The sequence below is a fragment of the Cupressus sempervirens genome, chromosome 1, assembly GCF_028749045.1.
Source record: "Cupressus sempervirens isolate cs-2001-9-10 chromosome 1, ASM2874904v1, whole genome shotgun sequence".
NCBI classification, from domain to species: Eukaryota; Viridiplantae; Streptophyta; class Pinopsida; order Cupressales; family Cupressaceae; genus Cupressus; species Cupressus sempervirens.
In genome coordinates, this window is record NC_143118.1 from 886372371 (window position 1) to 886391557 (window position 19187).

Genomic DNA, 19187 nt, shown 5'->3' on the forward strand with positions numbered 1-19187 from the left:
GGCAATGGAAGTGTACAAACTAGATAAAGTCGTTGAGAATTAAAAGTTGGATCTACATGTGGCCATGGAACAAATCAAGAAACTAAAAGATCAACTCTGTCAATCCCTGAAAAGAAGAAAAGATTTTTTGTACACATGAATGACAATCTATGCATAGAAGAAAGAACATAAGACATTTGTAGAGAAATAAGTTTAGAAGAATTAGATGCAACTATAGAAGATCTACTTGGAAGGAACTTCATTCTGCAAGAAGAAGTCAAGGAATTGAAAAGAGAACATGAGATTCATTTAGTTGAGATATGTGAAGTCATGGAACAAAAGAACCAAGCTGAAAATGATAAAGAAATGGTAAATGAAGATAAAATATTACTCAACACAAGACTACAAGAAAAAGACAATGAGATCCACCAACTATCACTACATCAAACAGATATGAAAAATCAACTTAGTAGTGCAAATCAAGAAATTGTCAATTTGAGGACAAAAAATTATAGACTCAAGAATATTCTTAGAGCAGAAAAGGAAACCAATAAAAGAATGATAAGATCACAAGAAAGCATGAATTAGTTGACTGAACTATCTCAGAAAAGACATAAAGGAAAAATGGGATTGGGTTACACTAAACATGGAGAATCGTCTCAAAAAGGAGCTCAAAAGAAAGAAAAAAAATCCTAAATGCCACCACTATGGAAAGATAGGATAGTCATTAGATAAATTGAGTAATGGAAAGCTAAAGTTCAATGGATATTGCTATAATTACAAAAAACTTGGACAGAAAACAAGTTTATGTAAAGATAAACCAAAGTTTGAAGGAAAGTGCTTTACATGTAACAATCAAGGTCATGAATCCTCAGAATGTAGCACAAAGAAATGGAACATTGGACCAAGACCAAGAGCATTTATCAGTTGGCATTACAATGCAAGGTGCAAGTGTTATCTATGTGGAGAATATGGATACATTGGAGCAAAATGTGTAAGAATTCAGTTTAGAAAAAGGAATCCTACCAAAAGATACTATGTATGAAAAGAACTCGATCATTTGGAAAGAAATTGCATGAATTGAGCTATTGTAATTACTAATGAAGAAAATAAAGGCAAGAATAAGATTGATGAGATCAAGACTCAAAGGAATCAATAATGGGTAAGGAAATTTCTAGAAAGCTCAAGTCAAAACTCTAAAGTTATTGATATCTAGGTCAATGAGTTGGGTGATTCAACCACCTTTGAGTAAACATACAAGAAGAGTACTACTAGAGTTGTGAATTAAATATACAATCCTACATCAGTTCCAAGACAATTAAGCAAGTCCAAATTAGCATATCATATGCATAAGGATGAATAGAAGAATCATGTTTTAACTGAGTCAAATCTGAGTTATAACTAAGCTGTCAAAAATTACTGAGTTATTCTTCATGCATAACCATGTAAGATCAAGCTCAATGACTCAACCAAGTCATATGACTTAATTGAGTGAAGTTGGTTTGGTAGCTAGTTCTAACCAAGCTTCATGAAGTATAGTTCATGTCAAGTTTGAGTTTGAGGATATAACTAGGTTATTTCACCTACCATAGTATGGAGCATTTATGAGGCCCTAAAAGTTATTTTTTTTATAAAAAGAGAAATCAAGGGTTTATTCTTTCACTATGAATTCAAAGAGAAAACTATGGAGAGCGATTTTGAAATCTCAAGCGATCTAACAGCAAATTTTTGAGCTAAGTTACAGGTATGTCTATTGATTATCAAGAGTTCTTCATTAATCAACTATTATGATAGATTCATCAAACAAAAAGGTTAGGAAGGGTTCTGAAATGTTGGTTAAGAACACAATTTGCAAAGCACCTAAATTCAAATTATACCTCAAAATTGTTGAAGAGAAGGATCCCAAAGGAGCACACTTAGTCATCCCTTTGAATGTACTTCTAATTAATGATGTAAGGACCTTTTACTACTATTCTATTCAAGAATTAGGTACTTTTGAGCTAGATTAGGCATATAATGCATTATATGAATATGAAGTTTTGAAACCCAAACACATGCATTTCAAAGTCAAGGGTCTGACCCACATCCTACATATGTTGAGAAATTTTTAGATAATGGATTAGGTATATATTGAGTAGATTCCATGACATTACCAAGAAGATGATTCACCAAGTTAATGGTTATCCAATATTGGAAAAGTCTAAGGAAACCAAAACCCTTACTCGAGGAGAATTGACTAAGTGAACCATAACTGAATGGGACAACAAAGGCATGAAGTTGAATAATGTTACTCATATGGAAATAAAATTTAGAATTCATGGCATAGCCCACAAGATCTATAGTTCAAGATAACCCAATAGTGTTCCTTGTGAAGTAGTTGACCTAGCATACAAAGTAGTGAAGAAAAACTTATAATTTGATCTTGTTGAGTTTTAGCATATTCAGATAAGTAAGAACATGGAGAGCATCCGAGTGTCCAAGAACAATCCATGTAAGTTTGGCTCACTTTTGATATGTTAATTTTTTATATGTAAATATTGTTTCCATCCAAGGGAAATATTATATAAAGGAAGGATAGACCTATGTTATACCAAATCAATGATTTCATTAGTGAAATGGATGAAGATTTTGATAGCATCGTGGATGCATATTTTGAGAATGTCAAGGAAAGAATGCAAAATAGGTTTAGAATACCCAAGAAATTGGTTGATGATTATGAGCAAGATATATGTTTCCTAGTTGATTGTAACAAAGTTCAAATTGAAGGAGTCAGACCTAGGATTGCATGGGTGAGGACATTGGGTTATGAAGTTAACATTGATGAAACAAGACATATCACTGAAGCTCTTATAAATGAACCAGTAGATCCTAAGGCTACCTATTTTGGAACCTATGAAGAAGCCAATACTAGAATCTCACTTGAGATTTAGATTCCTCAAATTTAAGAGAGGAAAGAAAAGGATAGAAAACCTTGACAAGAAATTTGGAAAGTTTTATGCCCCTCCCATGCTTACTGAGGGAAAAGGCGATGATATAGAAGAGGAATAAGAAAGGGAAGGTGATCATGAAGAAGAAGAGAAAAGGAACCTCTAAAGAAGAAAGGTGGGACCACACCAAGAAAATCTACTAGGCCATCTACACCTGTTATCATTTCCACTAAGTTGAGGAAGTCTAGAAGGAGATTGAAGCTTCAAGATGGTGATGATGAAGATGATGAAGAAAACACATTGATCATCTCACTAAAGAAGCCCACACCAAATTTTGAACAAAGGTTGAAATTATTAAAGGAAGGAGGTAGCATGGCTGATTTCAAATATTTTAAATATGAATGCGAAAGCAAAGAGGAGTAGAAAAATATTGAAGATGCATTGGTGGAGAAAATGGAAAATTTTTAATATGACCCCAATGAACTCAAAGGGAAAGCTTCTAAAGCCCTACTAAGGTTGTTTCTCATAACTTGGATAATGCAATGAAAGCAAAGAAGGATATTAGAGAGAAAACTCTAAGGAAGCTAATGTCAAATCTCTCTAAGAAGGAAATAAAGGAGGCAATATCAAAATATAAGAACATACAAACTCCTAGATTCAAATAATTTCAAATTTTATCAAATAAAGTTGACGATGTTGTACAATCCACATCTAATATGTGGAAAAACATGTTTTATTTGAACAATAAGAAGGAAGAGGAAGTTCTACTAAAGGTTTAGACCATTGAAGAGTTTGATCTTGAGAAAATTCTAGCAGAAGTCACAGCATAGCTTCCAACCTCTCCAAGAAAAGTACCTATCCCATCAAGCTTTGAGTTAATCAATGTAGCACCCAAGCTATAGTCTAAAGAGTTTAACATAGTTCAACCAAGAGGTGAAGAAAAGGAAGAAAAATAAAAATAAATTACACCTTCACCAAGTGCAGATAAGGTAATAGAGGAGAAATAAAATCCTTCATCCATCCTAGTAGTAACTAATCAACATGCTCTAACTACTCTTGAGACAAGCCTAACTAAGAAATAGCCTATCAAGGATGAGGAAATGATTGAAAAAGAAGATAAAGAAAAAAAGCTTCAACTAATAAATGAAGACAAGAGTGATGGAGGCAAAGGGAAACAAATCATACCTTCATCAACTATCAAGGACAAAGGAAAAGAAAAGAATATTGATGATATTGACCTAGATAAAGAGATTGTGATTCCAAATTGGGATATATCCAATCTCTCTACTGAGAAAATAGAGATAATGGGTGAACTTTGAAAGAAAAGATCCACGCACTAGAAGCTAAGAGCATAAATGGTTAGAAGAAAAGTCCTTGAGCAAATTAGAGACATATTTTTAGATCCATTGTCTATAGAGCTAAATGAAAAATTATACATCATTGAACAATTATTTGAAATTGTACATAAGTTAAACGAAGATGTAGATGGTCTCAACAAAATTCTTGCAAAGGTAGAAAGGAAATTTGAAAATAAAGTTTTAGAATTAGAAAATGTAGCCAAGAAAATTGTCACTTACCAGGTAGAGTTATCCACTCTTATTGCTACATTGGAGAATGTTGTAAATAATGTTGTATCCTTATTTGTAAAATTGAATGATACAATAAATTTTACGAAGGAAATCAAGGGAAAGATGGAAAAATTGATATGGAACTGAAGGATAGTGCTAGTTAGTTGGCACTTAATTTGAGTTCTATTTCAACTCATCTTGAAAAACTCATATTTTGATAAATCTACAGGAAGAACTATTAAGTGAAGAGACCAAAATAAGGACAACCTTTATAGACATAGAGAGTACGATGCTTCCCATATGGATATATCCAAAATATAATTGAACGTGCAAAGACACTAGTCAAAGACGGACCTTTCAGTGGAAGAGAATATGATGGAGTTATTAGTTGAGCTTCAGATAGATCTGTACATCTTAAAGGTATTTCAAGATATTTGGGATAAGACTATATCTTTAATTTTGAAGGTGCATAATTATTTCCTCTCTCATTTTGGCATAACCTTGTAAATTTTGGCATTCGTAACAAAAACAATGAGGAAATATATATATATATATATATATATATATATATATATATATATATATATATATATATATATATATATATATATATATATATATATATATATATATATCTATATATATATATATATATATATATATCTATATATATATATATATATATATATATATCTATATATATATCTATATATATATATATATATATATATATATATATATATATATATATATATATATATATATATATATATATATATATATATATATATATATATATATATATATATATATATATATATATATATATATAGATATATATATATATATATATATATATATATATATATATATATATGAAAATATGGGGAAAATATATATAGAGGAGAAAATATGCTTATATGAACAAAAGGGAAAAGTGTACATAATAAGAACTATAAAGAAAATATGTAAAAAGAAGATAAATAATTTTGAAAAATCAAAAATAGATAAGTGTAACTGAGTTGCAGAGTTTCTAGTTCAAACTAAGTTGCAAGACAAGACATATACAAAGGGGGAGTTTGACTGAGAGATTTTGATTGAAGATTTTGTGCATGAAAAATATTTTTTTCACTAATGTAATAGGGGGAGATTGTGACCCTATGGCAAGACATATTGTCAATTAGTGCCAAAACACCTAGTATCATGGAAATTAGGTTAATATTGCAATTGAACTTTTCCTCCATAAACAAGCACCAATATAGCCTAAGATACCAAGAAGAAGTGTGTTAACCAAGCTCATGTATGAACCAAGCTAACAATGTCAATCGAGCTCTAGTGTAAACTAAGTAGCCAAGCACTCCTAGTTTTAGAAAGAGAACAAAGCAAGAAAAAGCAGTGTGAACTGAGCCACTAGAGTTTACCTAATGATCAATGTGAATTGAGCATCTAGTGTCAACTGCATAGATAGAGTTTCCTAAGTATCTACAAATCACTTAAGTAAGATATTGGACTTCAGTATTAGCATTGAGACAACTTGGTAATTATTTTTGAAACTATTGTAGCTGACCTAATGCAAAGTTACTTTTTGGATCTGTATATATGGAAGAATTCTTGTTTTTTCCAAATCATCATGAAATATATTATTCATTATCATAAGAGAATATGAAATAATGGAAGAGCAGATTGATTAGGAGGCTACTATTAAATAAAAAGGAAAAGAAGAGATTCATCTATCACAGTCAGGTGATCATCATATTATTCAAAAGATCTTCATTAGTAAACAAAGTTGAAAAGTAGAGATAAATATATTGATTCATCCTAATAGGTGTATCAGTCTCAAATCCTCTAACTAGGTGGACCTAACAGTCGTTGCAAAATCTCTTAACAAAGTGCATACTTAATTGTATTATATAATTCCTATCACAATGTGGACCTAATAGTCCTACTTACTCCAAATCAAGTAAATCACCAAAAGTGATCAATTATAAGCCCTAACATGCTAATTTTATTAATGTAAGAATTTTCCTAAAGGAAAAATTCACCCAAGAACTAAGAACTCAAACACAAGCACAACTGTAGACCAAAGAGAGAGAGAGAGTATGATCAGAATAACAATGTATTCAATAACGTTATACATAGAGTACACTAGGAGTGTCTGAATATAAAGGCCTCAAGAGAGCTTCTAGAATGCATAGAAGTTAGCACCATGAAGTGTCATACAACCAAGCACATGTCCACCAGATATGGATTATCCTCCATTAAGCACAGAAGTAAGTGCGGTGATGTGAGGATAAGTCTACAAGGGTGGGACATGCAAAATAGTGTTGTAGACACCATGTGCTCAAATAAAGTTGCATACTCCTATGTTGTCTACATGACAAATCACAAGATGTGCAAACTCCTAAGTGTCTCACAAATGAAAATAATAAAATAATGCAATATAATTAAATAATGCATTAACCTAAGTAAACTTAAGTAAGTGTAAATAGTAAAGTACATATTTACACCAACACCCCCCTTAAGTGCAAGTTAGGGGAATGCCCTTAAGCTTACGAACTAGGATGAAGATGCAATATGGGTCCCGGCTACTAGGCCATGTTAGGTACCCAAGTACATAATGAAAATGCAATCTCCCATAAAGCGGGGAAAGAGGGAAAACCTCATGGGAAAAACCCTCCCCCAAAAAGAGAGATAGAGCCAAGATGCATTGATGGATGGAGTAATCAAGACCCCCCCATGACGACATACATCTAGTATATACATAAGAGAATAAAAGAAGGAAGAGAGACAGAAGAGGCTCCCCCCCAAAAGAAGAATGCCAACTAGTGAAAGCCGCTCCAATAAAGAAGCTAGTCCAAGAATGCAGAATAGTGTTCCTCCCCTTAGGAAGAAAAAATGCACAAGGTACTACCCTGAAGATGTGTGATGGCCCTAAAACCTGCTCAAGTATCCCTGTACTAATGCTGAAGTTCACCCCTTCCAACTATGCTAAAAAGAATGAATGCAGATTTGGCAAGGATGTCTGTTGAACCTATTCCACTGAACCGTTTGTCTCCTCAACTGACAAAGAGACCTCCACTAATTGTTGTTCATAAGGATCCACAATCATGCCAACCTATTCAGATTGATCATGTAGAGAATGGACTTGAGGGTCAGAGTAAGCCCTCACAACAACTGTAGAAGAATCATCATCAATGAGAAGATGAAAGTCCTCAAGTCTATCTTCCACGTCAAGTGAAGCTGGAGCTGGAAGACAAGATGTACCATGCTATGATGGACCTTTCACTATGGCAATATAAGCACATGGACTGGACTAATGTGACCTCTCAATGCAACTTTTGATAGAACCCCACGTGTCTGAACCTGTTGAAGCACTATCGCTGGTGTCACTATCAGTTTCCATTATGTATGACATGTGGAGAGGAGTAGAGGATAGGTTTAGAGAACTTTCCTCAAAGTGAACATCCTTCTCCACAAAAATCTTGTGTGTCTCTAGATCAAGAAGTTTATATGCCTTCACACCATCTTCATAACCAATGAAAGTACAAGGTCGAGATGTATGTTCCTTGTGACCCCTGGAAGATTTGTTTGCCCATGCAGGACAACTAAAGACTCTAAACTGTGTCACAATAGGTTTTCTGCCGCACCATGCCTCAAAAGGAGTTTTTCCATCTAAGGCTAGATGAGGAGAATGATTAAGAATGTGAGTGGCACTGGAGATTGCTTCGACTTCTAATGATGGATCAAGAGACTTGGCATGAATCATGCAACTTGCCATAGACTTAAGAGTTCTAATCCACAATGTTGCAACATCTATCTTGTGTGGACTGAATGCTAAAGGAGTTTGAAGATCAATTCCCTCATAACTAAAAAAGGCCTTAAGTCTTCTGTTCACATCCATGTTTCCATTGTCCATTCAGAGTACTTTGATGGCTTTCCTTGACTTGTGTTCAACATGAGTCTTGAATTCTTGAAGCTTATGAACTACTTCATTCTTATGATGAAGGAAGAAGACCCAAGTAAATCTGGAAAAGTCATCAACAAATGTGAGTATGTGGTGGCCTTGGCTGACTAAAGTCACTGCAAATGGTCCTGCTAATACCATGTGAACTAGTTGAAGAACAACTAGAGCTTGAGAAGACTTCCCTTTATCATACTTCTCCTTGAGATTCATATCCACTAAACAAGATGAAAACTCCCCCTTAGAAAAGTTGATATTGGGTAGACCTTTGACCATGTGTTTTGAGAAAAGTTGTTGAAGAGAGCAGAAGTCAAGGTGACTAAATTGCTCATGCCATAAGTTGATGTTTTAATTAGAGTGATTTAACAAGGCTTGAGAAGAACTCTTAGGCACAAAATGGGAGAAGGAATAAAGCCTCTTGCTATCATTGACTTTCCCAACTGCTACCAATGAATCATCTTTCAGACTTCATACCATCACTGAATTGGGAAGGAACTCAACCTTATGACCATCTCCTAGGTGAGTGATTTGGTAAACTGATAGGAGATTAGAACTTAGATTTGGAACATAGAGAACATTTTTGAACTCCCCATCTTCCATTTCCACATGTCCTTTCCCTTCAACTTCCATTTTAGCATCATCTCCCATGAAGATGTGTGGTACCTTTGACTGCTTCAATGAAGAAAAATCTTCACTTGAAGAACCCATGTGGTAAGATGCACCTGAGTCAAGTATCCTTCCGAAGAAGAATTTGAGTTTTCCATGAGTGCTTGACCTTTACCCTTTGAAGATGTAGGAGTATAATCCTTGGAAGTACCTGGCACTTGAATCTTATTCTTCTTGAGTAGATTTCTAACTCATCGATTCTTTTTGTCTTGCAATGATGCTCGTCATGATTTGGCTTTTTACAGTATGCACAAAAGAGTTTGTCCTTCTTTTCATTACTTCCCTTCTTGTTTGAAGAAGAACTACCTTGTTGAGAGGAGTCATGTTGTGTCTCAGATTTTGTTTTTTTCTTCCACTACTTCTTCTTGTTGTTTCTTTTTCCCCCTTGACTTGATTTGGAATCATCACTAGCCACCAAGGCTTTGGTCTTAGATAACTTGAGAAGTCCAAAATCCACCAAGTGAGATTGTTCAACAATCAACATGTCTTAAAATCCATCAAAGGAAGGTTTCTAGTAAGTAGATCCCATGGTCAACTTATGAGTATTAAAGCTCAAAACAAAGTTGGCATACTTAGCAGGTAGCTTCTTCAGGATGTGATGTATCAACCTATCATCCTTCATGGGATTTCCACAATCATTTAGAAGTGCCCTATACTCATTGACTTTGATGATATAATCTTGAATTATGTCATAATTTTTAGGATCTAAGAGAAGTAGATCGTCCTCAATCTGAAATCTCTTTTCTTCATCCACTTTACCATACAACTGTTCAAGTTTATCCCAAGCTTCCTTAGATTCTGAACAATTTTTAATGTGAAAAAGAAGATCCCCATGTACACAACTCCTAATTACACCTAAAGCCTGTTGGTCTTGTCTTTTCCAATCAATGAGTTCTTTAGCATCAGTAGGTTGGGTAATTGTACCATCAACATAAAGACTATATCCTTTTTCCATTAATCTACTCCATGCAATATCTTTTCGAGTAGAATAGTTGCGTGAAATTAAAGGGGGACATTTAAAACCCATGATACAAAAATGAAAAGAGTACAAAATAGAGACACAAGAAACACAGTACACACCCCCCCTTTTCACTCAATCAAAAGACCCCCCCCAAAAGAGATGCTTAGGCACTTTATAAGTAGTGCATTTACACTGGGCCACTTGTCAAAATGAACAAAGTGGACTTTCTGATTTGTCTTTTACAAGTACCTTATAAGGCTTAAATCTATCACTTAAGCACTGTAGCTTAGTTTTACAACAATTCTAAAAAGAATCAAAGCATTACAATACCAAAGAAGGCCTAATTCTAAAAGTGAGAAATTGGTCCACATAGCCCTAGAATTTGACTTTAGATTTAGAAAGTAGACAAAAAAGTATGCACTTTCAAAAAAAACAAAACCTAAAAAAGTGACTAGATGTGCCCGTATGGAGCTTCTGAAGTTGCAAAATGTAGGACTATGCAGGTATAGTTGCCAAAAAATGAAACTTTTGCAAAATTTGTGCACCAAAACCAGAAAATAACACCACCACTTAAAAATTCAATAAATTCTACCTGATTTCAAAAAAAATTACACCTGAATCGGAGTTTGGATGTCCAAGTTACAAGCTCACAAAGTTAGGCTGCCAAACTGAAAAGCATTTTGGAGAGGGGTCTATAGGAGAAACTACGAGTCTAAATTTGGCAATCAAAAAATTGTCAACACAGTTGAAAAATGCCTGGAGATGACATTCAGATGGGCATCAAATTTAAGATATTGTTATGCTGATGTCAGTAAGAAAAACCTCCTGTACTGATGTGGCACGCTAATGTGTATGCCTGTACTATACGGACGATAGCACGTGGAAAAAATCTAGCTATCCACGTGGCTTACATGGTAATTTTGGGTTTGGTGACATGTCTCAGCTGAGTCAGCAGGTGTTAACATGGCAATCAGGTCTGCAATGGTTGCAGATATGCCATGTGGCGACTTCTTACAGGTCGTGAGTGAGCGGGAATGCAGCCCTTAAAGTCTATCGTGTGGTGAGAGTTAAGTCTGCCAGAGGTTTAAACTTTGCTAGATATCCACAAAAATAGTGTCTGCCAGAATGGGGCATGGAGTGCCAGAAACAGCAAACAGCGATGCCAGAAGCTAACAAACAGTGAAGCCGAAAAGTTTCAATGCGGGCCAGAAATTGCAAAATGCTGGCGGGTTTGTTCAACACCAAAAAAACATGTAGACTGTCGAATATGAGGCAGAATAATCCCACATATGTTCTAGGAAGCGCTCTTCACTTATTTAAAAGCAAAGGGTCGCAGTTATCTTAACAAAGATAAGGCCAACAGAATGCAAGTCGCCAGTTGATGGAGAAGGCCGCACCGGTGGGTGGCGGATGAGTAGTACGGCCTCTACTGTATTAAAATTTTGAATATTCCTTGTGACAAACAATAAACCCACCAACCAAAATGGCAGATCTGGGTGTCATTGCCCGAGTCTGTCAAAAAAAATTTCTCTGTCAGGTGCCCGAGGGGCAAAAAATAATTTCCAAAAATTTGCACAAAAAAATGATGGAAATACAACAAAGAAAATGCAGATCCAAGAAATTAAATTCATAAATCTATGAAAATGACCATACCCATACTGCAAATTAGGTCTTTGAGTTTCAATTTGCAAAAAAAATTTTCCTCACGGTTGACTATGGGCCAAAGTAGGCATGGTTATAGCCAATTTTTACCAGTTTGGATGCAATGGAGAGGTCAAATCTGGTGCTGGATGCTCCCAATTTTTGCAGCACTCCAAATTCAGGCTGAGGTGATGAATCAAGCAAGAGGTCTTGAACGGCTTGTGATGAGAAAGTCTCCAAGTTTCTCTGATACCATGTAAGAATTTGTCTAAGGGCAAAATTTACCCAAGAACTAAGAACTCAAACACAAGCACAACTATAGACCAAAAAGAGAGAGAGAGTATGATTAGAATAACAATGTATTCAATAACTTTATACATAGAGTACACTAGGAGTGCCTGAATATAAAGGCCTCAAGAGAGCTTCTAGAATGCATAGAAGTTAGCACCATGAAGTGTCATACAACCAAGCACATGTCCACCAGATATGGATTATCCTCCATTAAGCACAGAAGTAAGTGCGGTGATGTGAGGATAAGTCTACAAGGGTGGGACACACAAAACAGTGTTGTAGACACCATGTGCTCAAATAAAGTTGCATACTCCTGTGTTGTCTACATGAAAAATCACAAGGTGTGCAAACTCCTAAATGTCTCACAAATGAAAATAATAAAATAATGCAATATAATTAAATAATACATTAACCTAAGTAAACTTAAGTAAGTGTAACTAGTAAAGTACATATTTACACCAACAATTACTATAGTAGTGAAACATTGTGGATGTCATTCCCACCGCAGTTTTACCTTCTCCTTGGAGGGTTTCTAGATTACTAAATATTGTGTCAAAGTGTTATGGTGTTGTTTCTTTTATTTCTTTATGTTGCATACATGGGATTAAGATAAATAAGTTTGAAGTGGTTTCTGATTCACCCCCAACCTCTCAGTCACTCGATCATCATTACATTTCCAACAAAAAGGTACCATATGTTAGTCCAACTAGAACTCTAATCATTGGAAATAAATGAGCCTGTAAATGACACAAAGGTTACTAGGCTTAAGAATTTTTTCCATGAGTATGTGGTGAGTATCAAGAAGAAGGTAGAAGAGGTGAAAAAGCAAGGACAATAGAGGTCAAATCTTGAGAATTCTATCCCCATGCTAAGAATAATGAGGGAAAATATCAACAACAACAACATCAATAATAAGAATAGGAGAACCAACAATAAATTTGCATTGGTCATTAGTGTCATGTATGGTACAAAGACAAGCACCATATTTTTATGTCAAATTCTTTATAGAACTCTATTGGTGAATCCCAAGAGGATTCTTCCTAGACTCCACCTATCTCACCATCTCCCATGGGCATATTCAATGCTAAAACTATAACATAAGGTCAAGGATGAGATTAACATAAGGAATGAAATTAGAGGTTCAATTGTCCTTATTGAAGAACTAGATGGGTTTCCCATGATGAAGGAAATCAGGCAATTTATTCCAAGGTTAAGGAGGTCTACAGAGGATCTACATAAGAGGCTAGGACCTATGGAATAAAAAGTTAATGATATTTATAGAATGGTAGTGTCTAGCAGAGTGGCCATACTAGAAATTATCAGTCATGTAAAGGACTAGACCTTACCTGATCTATGTAAAATTTGTTTTCACATTAAAATTATGATATTTCTAAAAAGTTAAAAGAGAACTTAAGTAGTAAAAAAATAAGCTTTACAATATTTGAACAATCAAGGAAATTTGAATCAATGACATTTGAAATTGATTTTTTTATCGAGTTACACACTTATTTTGAAACATAGGAGTGGGAAGTCTAACTAGGTTGCAAATTCTCTTAGTAGGAGACAATGTTTGTTGACAAAGATGTGGATTGAGGTGGTTGGGTTTAATGAACTCAAGAGTTTGTATTTAGAGGATTATAATTATGATCAAGCTTGGAAATCTTATATAGAACCTATTACTTTAGACATAACTAGTTGGTTGGATTTCATCATCCAAGATGGTATGTTATTCAGAGAAAGTCAATTGTATGTTTAAAGGAGTTCTATGAGGAAGAATCACATCAATGAGAAGCCTAGTCGAGGATCGGTAAGAAATTTTGGTAGAGATAAAACTATTTCTATAATTAGTTAGAATCATTAGTAGCCTTAGTTACACTAAGATGTCCAAAATTTTGTACATTTTTATAGAGTATGTAGATGGAAAAAGGAGAAAATTAGAATATAGGTTTGTATTAGCCATTACCTATACTAGAGAAGTCATGGTAGGATGTCAACATTGTTAGAAATGCTTTAGAATAACTGAGAGCTTGTGGGGGGGTGAATTAGTTATTCAAGGTCCAAATGTCCTATTCAAACTTTTCATCAAGTAAAACGTGTCCATTAAACTTGTTCATTCATCCAAGCCTTAACGTTCCTATTCAACAAGTTATTGTAAATCAGCATGCAAGCATAACACATAAAAGATCAACGCATAACATAGTGATTTACGTGCAAATCCAATTTGGGAAAAACCACTAGTAACATGCTACTTAATTCTCACTCTTTTGAAGTGATACCCTGTTAAAGACTACAACACACTATTAAATGTGACCTTGTTAAATGATTTATCCACCCTATTAGAAGTGGGCCTGGTTAGAAGATTTTAGAACATTCACTTGGAATACCACCTTTTTAAAGGATTTACAAAAGGCTATTAAACCAACCTAAGTCCATAGGATTTTCCTTTATCCTAACTGATACAATTGCTAGAGAGTAACAATAAGGGGTTTTGACCTGATTACAGAATACAACTTAACTTGCAAATTTCATATCACTCTTTAGCTCTTCACATTGCCTAGCTTTCAGTCTTTGCAGCTCTGACAGCTTTTCCTCCTCTCAAGCTTCATCTCCTTGAGTCTTAATGCTCAATGTACCAATGCAATCATCTCTTCCTAACCACTTATTGAAGTAGATTCTTTGTGCTGTATTCTTCCTTCTCCTAGATGTCTTCTCCTTGACACCCTTTAGCCACTTTACAATTTGGCACACTAGCAGCTCTTGCTTCTTGGTCTATGACTCCTTAAATAGAAGTCTAGAATTGGTTTTCTTGCTCGATTCTTCTCTCCTTTGATTTTGGTTTGAATGAGTTAGGTAGGATTCATTGAATCTAACCCACAAGTTGTCTCTTCTAGAAACATCTTGAAGAATCCTTTTGAATTCACTCAAAAATAGTTTACATAGAATTTTGTGCCACTAGCTCATCATCCTTATCCTCCAACTAGTTCACAAAATTCAATTTAACAACTTTGTCAGCTTAAATTTGGAAAATCTTCAACTTTTAAAATAATGCAATAGGTTGGCACTATTGAAATTCTAGTACTCGGCACATACTATGTTACTTGACACCAATTGTGTTTTACTGATGCTCGACACTTGAAGTTCACTCAGCACATACTAAGATTTTTTGATGTTCGACATTTGTTACTTTTCTTAGCACTTGAACTTCATTCGACACCTAAAGTTCACTTGGCACACACTAGATTTTCCTTTTGCTCAGCTCCAACTAAGAATTTGCTAGGCTTAAACTAGCTTGGTCAGCACCCACTAATGAACTTAGTTTAAGGTTTGTAGTCAACCTTGTTACAACTTATTCCTCTAGTGTTTCTAGGTGTGGCCAACCTCTATATCTTCAAGTATGTTACCAATACATCATCTTACCATTGTCTTAACTAATCCTTGCACTTCATTACAAAACCATAACTCAACCTTTCCCTTAGGTTCTCTTGTTACATCTTGTTGATTAAATTCTCTTCATCAATCAACTAAGTGATAGTACTTGGATCTTATAAGCAATTGTCATTCCTACAAATAGCAAGTTTGGCATCAATGACAAAACAATGATTGAAAACATTCTTTTAACAACAATCTCCTTCTTTGATAGTAAACCTTTTCAATCAAATTTCCAACAAACATGTACTTTTTTCTTGGTTTATCAAGGGCTCAGCAAGGGAATTATTCAATTTATGTGGTGGTTGATAGGTTTTCAAAGATGACACATTTCATTCCATGTAAGAAGACTATTGATGTTGTTCATATGGTACAATCATTTTTCAAAGAAGTGGTGAGATTACATGTTCTAACAAAGAGCATAGTTTTAGATTGAGACACTAAGTTTTTTTGGTATTTCTAGTAGAAGTTAAACATAGATTTGAAGTTCATCTCATTACATCATCCAAAGACTAATGGATAGACAAAAATTGTGAATAGGAGTTTAGGAATTTATTGAAATGTTTTTTTGGAGATAATCTAATAGTGTTGTTGCAAACTACAATTGGAACAATTTTTATGTTATCATTGATGTCAAACCTTACTGGTAAGACTTAATTTCATAATGTCAAACTTTATTTCTCTATTCTCTTGCACTCCTCATCCTGATCATGGATCATTGTGTGTGATTTGAAACATTGATGCTTAAAAAATTGTGACACAATCAAGCTCTAGAAAATCTTCTGATGATATTACTAATGGATTGTGGAAATCAAATGACATTAAGACATAATTTGCTAACAGTGTAGAGTTTCATATTAGTTGATTGATGAAGAAGATTTGAAAAGAGAGACAACTAGATGAACAAGTGAAGTTGTTGAGTAAAGAGGAGTAATTATGTTGGAAATACAATGGGCTCTTGATCAGTTAGACTTTAACAAGATAATGTTTTGTTTAATCATTATATGAAGTGAGGAAGTTAGTTGAGTTGAAGTGTAGAAGAACTATTTAGTAAAACATAAGCTTGACCAAGTACCAATTTTACTAGATCAATGAAGAAGTTGAAGGTCATTATTAAGAAACTCTAGAGATAGTTGAGCAAACAGTGTTAACTGAGTCATGGTTATGGTTGAGAAAGATGAACAAAAATAAAGTATTGACCAAGCATAGTGAAGATTGAGTAAGCCAGTGTAAGTCAAGCTAGATAGAATAGTAGAGATCGAGCTACCTTGTTTTGACCAAGTTGAAGAACATGGAGATGACCAAGTGTCAACAAAATAATAGTTTTTGAAAGAATCAAGTGTTGAGGCCGACATAGTTGATCTTTTGGATTGGTCAAAATGTGTGAATGATAAGGATTGATGAGCTGGCATATTTAATGCAAAAATTAAGTTGTTAAATGATCTAAGGAAAGAATTTAAAGAAAAGTTTCAAGAAAGGAGTAGGAGGACAAAATGGTGCATAGATTTAATGAATCTTATCAAACCCTAAGATCTGTGGTAATTTTTAAGCGGTAAAATATCAAAGATGCTTATTTAATGAGGGACAAGAGATGTTTTAAATTTTTTGGTTCATTGTTGGTTGGGAAATTTTTGAAGGACAATGAAGAAAAGAGTAGAAAAAGATAAGTGAGAATATTGGTGAAGTGTGATTGCATGAAGGGTTGTTAAGTAGATTATAGATGGAGAATATAATGAAATCCAATCAATGAACCAACAAATGATCTAAATGGAGATCTAAATTAGAAAAGTGAGTTGTATATCAACAGATCAAACCTAGTTGTTACTTTCTAACCATTGTGGCAGTAAAATCCTTTAATCAATATTGACCTAACAATCATTTTTAAACCCTTTAATCAAGGTGATATTCTTATGGAATGATCTAAAGACCTCTAACTAGGCCACTCCTAATAGGGTCACACATAATAGGTTTTTTTGCAATATTTAGCAAGGTTGGATTTTAATCAAGCTCACTTTAGAAGAGTGAAAAGTGGTAGTATGTTACTTAGTCATTTTTCCCAAATTGTATTTCCACATTAAATCATGGTTTCATAATTGTATGAATTGTATTTTCATGATGCATGTTATTTACTATTAGGCAGCATATACTTACCAGAGAGCTAAGGGATGACTGGATCTACAATATGTATTGGGTTGATGGATTGACATATAATCTATTTAGTGTGGCACAATTGAACAATTCAGGCTATCGAGTTGAATTCCAAAATAAGAAGGAAAAGATTTATAATGCTACTAGTGAACTAATTGGAAGTGGAGAGAAAACAAGAGGTAACTTGTCCTATCTAGACCTATCAAAAGATACATGTATATTTGCAAAATTTGAAGATGTTTGGTTATGGCATAAGAGTCTATGTCATGTGAACTTTGATAATTTGATAAATATTAGTAAGATGAAAAGAGAAAGAGGATTACTACAATTGAGAAAATATAATTAAGTGATGTGCAAACAATGTTAAATGGGGAAAATGAAAAATTCTAGTTTCAAGAACAAGACTTGTTGTTCTGATGATATTTTAGAGTTGGTTCATATTGATTTATGTGGTCCTATTGGAGTGCAAAACTATTATGGTGACAAGTATTTTATTCTATTTTTTGATGATTTCTCTAGAATGATGATTGTGATGTTTCTTAAAGAAAAATGTGATGCTTTTCAAAATTTTAAGTGTTATTTGGCTAGAGTTGAAAAGGAAATAGGTAAGAGTTTGAAATTCTTGAGTTTAGATAGAGGATGTGAACTCATATTAGATGAGTTCAATATATTATGAAATGAAAAAGGAATAAAGAGACAAATTGAGTGCACCTAGGACTCCACTACAGAATGTGATAGTTGTAAGAAGGAATAGATCAATCAAGGATTGTGTAAGAACACTGATGATAGAGAAGAACATTTCACAAAAGTATTGGAGAGAAAATGTAATTATTGTTGTTTATACACTGAATGAAGTTCAAGTAAAGAAAGGTACAAACAAAACCCCTTTTGAACTTTGGTATAGCTATACACCTAATGTTAATTATTTCAAAGTTTTTGGAAGCAAGTGTTACATATTTAAAGATACAAGGAAAGGAAAACTTGATGCAAAGAGTGATGAAGTTTAATTCTTAGGATATTCCACTAAAAGTAAGGCATATAAGCATTCAAACTCTAACACTACCAAAATTGTGTAAAGTGAAAATGTTAGAGTTGATGAATTTGTAGAGAATAATAAAGAGGAATACAAGAAAGAACCTAAAGATTATAAAAACTTTGTATACATCTATGAAGGAGAACCAAGTACACTACTTGAACAAGAGAAGGAGGTTGTCAAGCATTAGCAATCAGGAACTGTTGAGTTTCAACTAAGAAGCTCTATCAAGCATCATGTTGTAGGAGCTATCACAAAGAGAAGAAGTTGAACGTTAGAGGGAGGAAATCAAACATCAAACTGTTGGAATTACAAGAGGAAAGGTAAAATTTTGAGAGGGGGTTGAATCAATACTTTAAACTTGGACCCATAAAACTTTCACCATACATTTGTCACATGCATTCAATAAGTAAACTAAATTAACATGTAAAGCATATACGTCTAAATCATATAACCATGTAAGCATTCACACACATAACACCAGATATGATTACCCAAAAACCCTCCAAGTGAGAAGGTAAAATTGGGGTGGGGATGACACCAAAAAATCTTCACTACTACAGTAATAAAGTGTATCAAATGAAGG

At 34.0% G+C, this 19187-nt stretch overlaps 1 pseudogene; it reads left to right on the forward strand.

The window, feature by feature from the left end:
- LOC149580671 (uncharacterized) overlaps nt 1–13333 on the forward strand; it is a 28309-nt pseudogene extending 14976 nt beyond the window's left edge.
- Nucleotides 13334–19187: the final 5854 nt, after the last annotated feature.